Below are 9427 nucleotides of genomic sequence, written 5' to 3' on the forward strand. Positions count from 1 at the left end.
TGACAACAGAAGTTGTTAAAAAGTTTACATAACTTGTAATAACATATTCTATAATATCTAATTGTATTGTTACAGAATTAAGGGTATATACTGGATATATGCCCCTTCTTATAAACAGCACCTTACACTTTTTTTAAAAATACTTTAATGAAATTGCATTTTTGCAGCACCAGCCATTGCTTATTTTTTTACTTATTCAAAGTTAATTTAATTCTAATTTATTGTATTTTATTTGTAATTCTTTTTCAAAATGTTGCTGTTGCTATGTTGTTGATGCATTCATTTTGTGTAACTTAAAACTCATAAATTATTTTTTATCATTTTCATAATTGCACGTCTGCATAGATTTGAACACCACTGTGACAACACATATGAATGTATGCGTGTAAAAACTGTGAAAATAAATTGGCTCCTTGAGTTAACAAATAAAAGTTGTTTACGTACATTTTAAGTATGTTTTGTTGTTATTTTGCTAAACCAAAAGAGTACTGATAGTGACATGATGTGGCTTGCGCATTTTCTCAACAAGACTGACATTTGTTTTTTAGCTTATAATGTATGACGAACAAAGTTACTAGCAGTCAGTAGTGCAGTGCAGTAGTGTAGAGTAACTTTTCATCATAGAGATGTGGAAATATGTAGTACTACACAAGAAACACAGAGATACAACTGCTAATAATTACATTATGCAAATGCTTAGCTACAATACCGTATACTGTAATACCTATTGAGACTTAAGTCGGTATAATGTTTACCATGTTGAATATGTTAGTTTAGCATGATGGCATGCTAACATTTGCTAATCAGCACTAAATACAATGTGCAGCTGAGCTTGATGGAAATGTCAATACTTTTGCAGGCACAGAATTTGGTCAGAGGCGGTTCTAGATATTTTTAACTGTGGGGGCAATAGGAGTGGGATATGTAGAGGTTGCCACAATGTGTAGTTAATGTGCATGCACAGCACACAGATTTTTTAATATGCATTAATAATGGCCTAATAGTAGGCTAAAATATAAATTAATAGGCTACATGCATACACATGACTGTTCGTGGTCTCCTATTGTGCAGAACCTTTATTGTCTAACATTAACAATGACAAATAAATAATTTTAAAAAATTGAACTCGTTTACAAAAGTTAAGGCTATTAAGTAGTCAATTCTTTGAACAAACCACCAAGCAAAAATACATCATGCAAACCCTGAGTTCTGTCTTCCTCTAAATTAACTCAAAATCTCTCATCTGAATTATATAGTATACCATACAATATAACATACACTAATATAATAGGACAATTAGCCTGGATGTTTTTGGATAAAGAATAGAAAAACAGGTTCTGATCATTTTTAAGGCCATTCTGCAGAACAAACTGTGGTGTTAGGCAATCCCTGCCATATAACACCAGTTTACAGGCTTGTTATAAACTGAGGAGACTAGCATGAAGTGACTGGATAAGTAACATGCATATTCACAGAGTTAGTGTGAATGTGAATTTTTGACAAAGCAACATTTACCATTACCATCTCATGTATGACTATCTTCAGTTTCCTGTGCTTTATTAAGATAAATAATGCTCTGACCAATAACTAAACCTGTGCAAGTATTGTGGTCATGGATCTATAACAAGCCATTCAAAGAGCTCATGAGGCCTTTTACCAAAAGGTGGACTACTTTGAAATAATAATAAGCTGACTTCATGAAAGCTATACATCTGCTATAATTAAATAAGCTTGCGAGACAAGTGTGCTACACATTATTGTTCAGATTAAATAAGAACAGCAACAATAATTATGATTATTATGATAAGCCAATGTATGTTATGATTTGGGAATGATATCAAGGCCTCTGACCGATACATTAAGAAACCGATGCCTCGTTAATGTGCAATCAGAGATTGCAGAAACATAGATGAGAGAACAGTGCAATGTCAACAATAGCACAAGCAGCACTTCTTATCTGGATTAAACAAATGGTATGTTCATATCATCAGCAGTTGTAATAATCATAATCCAGACTTTACAGACTGAAGAGGAAGGGTGTGGACTATAAAAACACATAGTTTAAAATTAAAGAAATACGATAAATGAAATAAGATAAATGTAAACAACTTAAAAGTATAAAGTAAAAAATTATACAAATATATAAAAATATTTAAGGGATAATGTACAGCGAGTGGGTCATTATTGTGAAATGAACCTCAACAGAGTGATGCAGGACCCGACGCAAAGCAAATGCAGATGAATTAAAAAATAACTCTAAAAATGTTGGGAACAAACCCCACATTATGAGATCAGTGCTCATCAACATCTTGCCGAAACATTTTTCACGCTAATGTAATGTCATTTTTCCTTAAAAAGTTATTTGGTCATCAAAATAGATGCCGATTGATATTCCGTCAGTCGACTAATCGATTAATCGTTGCAGCTCTCATTTTTTGTTCTCCTGTTTTCAGCAGAAAGTAGTGAACACAAAACAATGTCAGAAAATAGTTATAATAGTTGTATAGATATGAACTGTGGTGACATGACAAATATAACCAACCAATGTGTTTATGATTAAATTGTTTACAAGAGCACAAAGTTCCTCATAGGTCTAGTCTCTTAATTTTGCTCTGAAAGTGTACCAGATTGATGCATTTAACTTTAAAATGTACACAATTTTCTGGCATGAAAAGTCTCTATCTGTGTGCCACAATGTAACTCCTCACTGGAGGGGTTAGCTGCTTTGACATAGATGAAACCTTGTTCAGCTTTTGCCACGGTCCATGCAAAACCAGTAGATGACTGGTCAGTGTAGCATGGTTCAAACACACCTGCATAGCCATTAAGTACCAGTCCTTTAAGTGATCCATCCAGTTTAGCAGTGATGATCATCTCTGACCTGGCAGGAACTGGAACTGTAGGAGATACTGTGACCTCAGTTAGTTTAGGGACACACTGGTGTCTGACTAATACATACATCACTATTGATACATCACTTCACTGTGCGGTTTATCACTCCGCCCAATCTAAACTATCCTAAACACTACAGACAAGCTACATATTGTCACATAGTTCCTAATTTACATAAAAATATAGAGATTGTAACAATTTAACAAATCATGAACCATTAATCAACTCATGTAAAACATTGAAACAATGCTAAAATAAGATAGTCTTCAAAATAATTCTTAACAAAAATAAATCTCATCTTACAGTGCTATACGTAGTATCTAGATTGTCAGCTCCTGTTGACTGTCTCAAGTTTAAACTAATCAAGTACATGAAATACTTCAGAATTGGCGATAGGCCCAAAAGAAGAACTGGACTGTGGCAGTGAACAGAGCAGGTAGGACACAGGGAGGTTGTGGTGGAAACTTGAAACCTATCAAATAAGTGTCCAGCAGTGATAAAATGGTGTTAACAGCTTCAGTTATATCAACTATGTTTTAAGATCAACTGTTAGTTCCAATTCTCTTGAAATATGCTCATATTACCATGCAATAGCAGTATTTGTTGTGGTGCATACTAGAGACCAGACCAGACTACTTCCTCCTTTGGTAGTGCTATAATAACATATAAAATTCCTGTGTAAAACAGCAGGGTTTGATGTCACTACCTTGGCTAATTGTCGTCTTCTGTGTGTGTAATCAGGATGACTTTGTTGGTGTCATAAGACAGAGTAGGCACTGTGGTTAACCATTCCTCCCCAAAAAGTACACATTTATTGTATCCTACCAGCAGGAAAACATAGAGACAAGGCACTACCGTGTTTTCTTTGTGTGAAATATATACACACACACACACACACACATATATATGTATACATATATACAAACACACACACACACACACACACACAGACGTGTATATATGTATATATATATATACATATATGTATATGAGGGTAGTTACATCATCTTCTTTTCTGTCTTCAGTTTCATCAAAGGTGTTATATATAAAGGTTCTGTGCACTGCATGATAACAGAAAGCTTTCATTGAATTAAATAAAGTAAATAAAGTTCTAAAAAAAATCAACAGAATGACAGAAATCAGTTCCTGTTAAAAAAAGAAAAACATAGAACAACTTTGCTATAATAACATATAAAATTCCTGTGTAAAACAGCAGGGTTTGATGTCACTACCTTGGCTAATTGTCGTCTTCTGTGTGTGTAATCAGGATGACTTTGTTGGTGTCATAAGACAGAGTAGGAACTGTGGTTAACCATTCCTCCCCAAAAAGTACACATTTATTGTATCCTACCAGCGGGAAAACATAGAGACAAGGCTTTACCGTGTTTTCTTTGTGTGAAATGTATATACACACACACACACATATATATATGTATACATATATACAAACACACACACACACACACACACAGACGTGTATATGTGTGTATATATATATGTATATATACATATATATATGAGGGTAGTTACATCATCTTCTTTTCTGTCTTCAGTTTCATCAAAGGTGTTATATATAAAGGTTCTGTGCACTGCATGATAACAGAAAGCTTTCATTGAATTAAATTATATAAATAAAGTAAATAAAGTTCTAAAAAAAATCAACAGAATGACAGAAATCAGTTCCTGTTAAAAAAAGAAAAACATAGAACAACTTTAAGTCAACATTCCCTAAAATGCAGAAATCCCAGTTGCTCCGATGATACTCAGATACTTTGAATTTGAATCTGTGTTTGCTCACAGAGAAACACACAATTTGTAGGTCAGACCATTAATGAAAGACTTTTTTTGTAAAAATCTGAGGATGGACTAAAGAATATCAGGTACAATAGATTGTCAAACATAAATGTGAATAACATGTCCATTTGCACATTCATTCAGGGACATTTTTTAATTTTGACAACTCAATTTCACCTCAAGGTCCATTTAGTTGCTGTTCTGGAGTTTTCTATCATATCACATAATCTTCCTCAGCAGATGGTGACTGGGCATGTTGAGGGTTTCTTAAAGTTTTTATGCAAATTAATATGAAATATTACAGTTATTTGAAAAAAAATAGGACATGTATCCTTGGAGTTTCTTCACTGTTTCACTGTGTTTGGATCCAGATCCAAATACAGCTTTAAAATTTCAACATGTTTATCTTATGTTGGTATATATGATTTCTGTGTGTGTGTGTGTGTGTGTGTGTGAAAAGTATTTTAAGATACCCTAAGCAGGAACAGAGTCAATCTTTTTCATACAACTGTTGGGAAACTTAAAACTGACTAATAAAACACATTTATTTTAAAACTAAAACTAGTGCTTTTGTGGCAGAATCATGAGATTGATCTAATCTCTTATTCTGTGGGAACCTTCCAAAGCATGTTCTGTTACATGTACCACTACAATAAACGTGTTATGTCATCATAATTAGTCTTACTCTGGGAAAATTTTTGGTTCCTCTATCGATATTTCCTGAGTCACTAACTCAAGAAGGTGGTTGCTCAACACACCCAGTCTACAGCCTATATAACAGCTGCCTCCAGCACAGAAACACAAGTTGCCTACAACGAGGAAACATGAAGACAATCAATCTCAGCATTCTACTAAGCCTGGCAGTCGCAGTTCACTGCGTGCCAATATCACAGGTTACTGTTCAAGATGAGCAATTTGCAGAGGTAGGTGTTCTTGCTTTGCCTTTTTATGCATGTATTCTCACTATGTTGTACTAAAGTTGTGCATTTGAAAACTTTGTTCTCTGAATTCTGATGTTACGTTGTTATAGACACATGAAGAATTTCACCACAGTACCTGCTTGATCCCTGCTGTTAAAATATTAACAGATCTTTTCTTCCTGCATGGAGTATATTTGTATATTCTGCAGATGATGCATATTTAAGTATGTAACTTTGATTTTCTCTCACAGAGCTACCTGAAGAAATTCTTCAACCTAACTGAGGAGAGCGGTCCAACTGTCAGACGGGGGATCAGCCCAGCGGTCGAGAAGCTGACTGAGATGCAACGATTCTTTGGTCTCCAGATCACCGGGACGCTGGATGCTGACACCATGGCGATGATGAAGAAGCCCCGCTGTGGCGTTCCGGATGTGGACTCTGCTCGTTTCTCCACCTTTGGAAATAAGTGGCAGAAAAACGGTTTTACGTACAGGTGAATGATCTAAAGAGAGAATGTGTGAGAGACTAACTTTAGGCATTGCATGTGATAAATTATTGAAGTATATTCTATATTTTTCTGTCTTACAGGATTGAGAACTACACACCTGACATGTCTGTGGCAGAGGTAGATGACTCCATAGAGAAAGCACTGCAGGTTTGGGCCAAAGTCACTCCTCTGAGATTCACAAGAATCTACAGCGGCATAGCTGACATCATGATCTCCTTTGGCCGCCGATGTGAGTACTAAACAACATTTCCTGTGTATGTCCCAGTTATACACTTTCTCTATGCTCAGTTTATTAGTTGTGATGTTCTTAAGATTCTTGGCTTAACTACATGCTTTTTCTGTGTCTTGAAGTTCTGATTTGCACTTTTTTTTAACAGTAATTCATGTAATGGCTTGTAATTCTATCCAGTTTTCCAAACCTGACATAAATATGCTTCTTTTAACAGCACATGGTGATTTTTACCCCTTTGATGGCCCTGATGGCACTCTTGCCCATGCCTTTGCCCCAGCCCCTGGCATTGGAGGAGATGCTCATTTTGACGATGATGAGACCTTCACCTTCCGCTCAAACTCTGGTGAGTTATTTATGCCCAGCATAGTGTCTGATTTTACTCTATAACTACTCAGTGTATATTTTCATATACATGATATATTGTATGCTTTTCATTGAGAGGATCTGTATATGACTGGTAATTCTGTCTTTTCTGCTGTAGGATACGTCCTGTTCATGGTAGCTGCCCATGAGTTTGGCCACTCCCTGGGCTTGTCTCACTCTACAGATCCTGGTGCTCTCATGTACCCCAACTACTCATACAGAAACCCTGACACCTTTCTTCTCCCCCGGGATGATGTCAACGGCATCCAGTCTCTCTATGGTTAGTACTAACTGACCGATTCATAGCTGCCTGTTTGCACAAATAGCACTCAGCCTAAATCTCTGAGGAACTCCTGAACATAACATTACTCTGACTTTATTCAACCTCCAGGTCCAAACCCTGATAAGGATCCAGTTCAGCCTGGACCTACGCCTCCCACCACCCCTGATGCCTGTGATTCTACCATGGTATTGGACGCTGTGGCCACCCTGCGAGGAGAGATGTACTTCTTCAAAGACAGGTATCGCAGACATAGAATGCTCAAATATCTGAATACTGAAGTCCATTCTGAGTGTTTTCTCTTCACACAAGAGCAGGTTTATGAACTCATTTGTGTTCTTGTGTGTTCACAGCTTCTTCTGGCGTAGCTACCCTCAGAGCGATACACCTCAGCAAAGTCTCATCACAAACTTCTGGCCTAATGCCCCTGTCAACATCGACGCTGCTTATGAGAGCAAACAATCAGACAATGTCCTACTCTTTAAAAGTATGTGTTCTCTTAATCTACCTAAAACTCCTAATCTGACACTATTTTCAAGTGTACATTATTAACCCTTACATGTTTACTAAAAAGTATTTTCTTTGAATCTCCTTACAGATCGTAAAGTGTGGGCTTTCAGTGGCTATGACCTTGTACGTGGCTATCCTAAAACAATTTCCAGTTTTGGTCTGCCCATAACTGTGGAGAAAATCGATGCTGCTATGTATGACGTGGATTCTCGCAAGACTCTGTTCTTTGTGGGCAGAGATTACTACAGGTGTGTTCAAATGACGTGATCTGAAATCAATTCAGGTGACTGATTTAGACGTGACAATGGTTTACAAGATGGTGTACAAATAGTGAATCGGTCTAATTCTTGTCTGTGTGTCTGTAGTTATGATGAGACCAAACAGGCTATGGATGAGGGATTCCCCAAACGTGTTGATGACACCTTCTCTGGCATGACCGGCAAGGTGACAGCAGCTTTCCAGTACAGAGGTGAGTAGCATTCAAGGCTGATCTGAGTTTTCCAAATCAGGACTGTTGAAATGAGAGAATGTTTACAGTTACTGTGAATCCTTCCAGTCTTTATCAAACACAGACACTAACACTGATTCTCTGTTCTCCAGGTTTCACCTATCTCTACAGTGGACCCCATATGTTTGAGTACAGCATGAGGAGCGGCACGTTGTTCCGTGTGCTGGAAAACAGCTACTTCTTGCGTTGCACTAACTTCTAGACCAGATGACAACAGAAGTTGTTAAAAAGTTTACATAACTTGTAATAACATATTCTATAATATCTAATTGTATTGTTACAGAATTAAGGGTATATACTGGATATATGCCCCTTCTTATAAACAGCACCTTACACTTTTTTTAAAAATACTTTAATGAAATTGCATTTTTGCAGCACCAGCCATTGCTTATTTTTTTACTTATTCAAAGTTAATTTAATTCTAGTTTATTGTATTTTATTTGTAATTCTTTTTCAAAATGTTGCTGTTACTATGTTGTTGATGCATTCATTTTGTTTAACTTAAAACTCAGGAATTATTTTTTATCATTTTCATAATTGCACGTCTGCATAGATTTGAACACCACTGTGACAACACATATGAATGTATGCATGTAAAAACTGTGAAAATAAATTGGCTCCTTGAGTTAACAAATAAAAGTTGTTTACGTACATTTTTAAGTATGTTTTGTTGTTATTTTGCTAAAACAAAAGATAAAGTACTGATAATGTCATGATATTGCTTGTGCATTTTCTCAACATGACATTTGTCTTTTAGCTTATAATGTATGACGAACAAAGTTACTAGCAGTCAGTAGTGCAGTGCAGTAGTGTAGAGTAACTTTTCATCATAGAGATGTGAAAATATGTAGTACTACACAAGAAACATACAGATACAACCGCTAATAACTACATTATGATGCTTAACTACTATACTGTATACTGTAATACCTAGTTTAGCATGATAGCATGCTAACATTTGCTAATCAGCACTAAATATAATGTGCAGCAGGGCTTGGACGTTTTCGAGGTAGTCCAAAGAGGCCCCTGCTTCGTTTAAATCAAGAACGGGGAAAATCTACTTTGTGTCCTTTGAGAAATGTTGAGGCTCGGGATTCCTGATCCCACAGTCCAGGCGCTGATAGTTTTAAAAATGTGTACGCAAGGCGAAGGGCTTGCTGAGTCTTCGTCCATTTGGCTTCAGACCACTGCCACTGTACCACGGAGAAAAGTGTGAAAAGAACTTTGATGCTGATGTTGTTGAAATCTGTTTGTGTGTAATGTCTTAATGTGTGTGTGTGTGTGTGTGTGAAAATGGGCGACAAAACGCCCAAAGCAGTGAGTAGAACAGAATCTACAAACGAATGAATCAACTCACCATAAGTTAAGGCTACCTGTGTTTCAGTAGAAAACAAAAGTAGCAATTTGGAACTGAAAGGTC

General features: G+C 36.4%; 1 pseudogene; it reads left to right on the forward strand.

Moving 5' to 3' along the window:
• The first annotated feature begins 5008 nt into the window (after nucleotides 1–5008).
• Nucleotides 5009–8209, forward strand: LOC122995344 (annotated as a pseudogene).
• The last annotated feature ends 1218 nt before the right edge of the window (nucleotides 8210–9427 follow it).

The sequence above is a fragment of the Thunnus albacares genome, chromosome 13 (genome assembly GCF_914725855.1).
Source record: "Thunnus albacares chromosome 13, fThuAlb1.1, whole genome shotgun sequence".
Lineage (NCBI taxonomy): Eukaryota > Metazoa > Chordata > Actinopteri > Scombriformes > Scombridae > Thunnus > Thunnus albacares.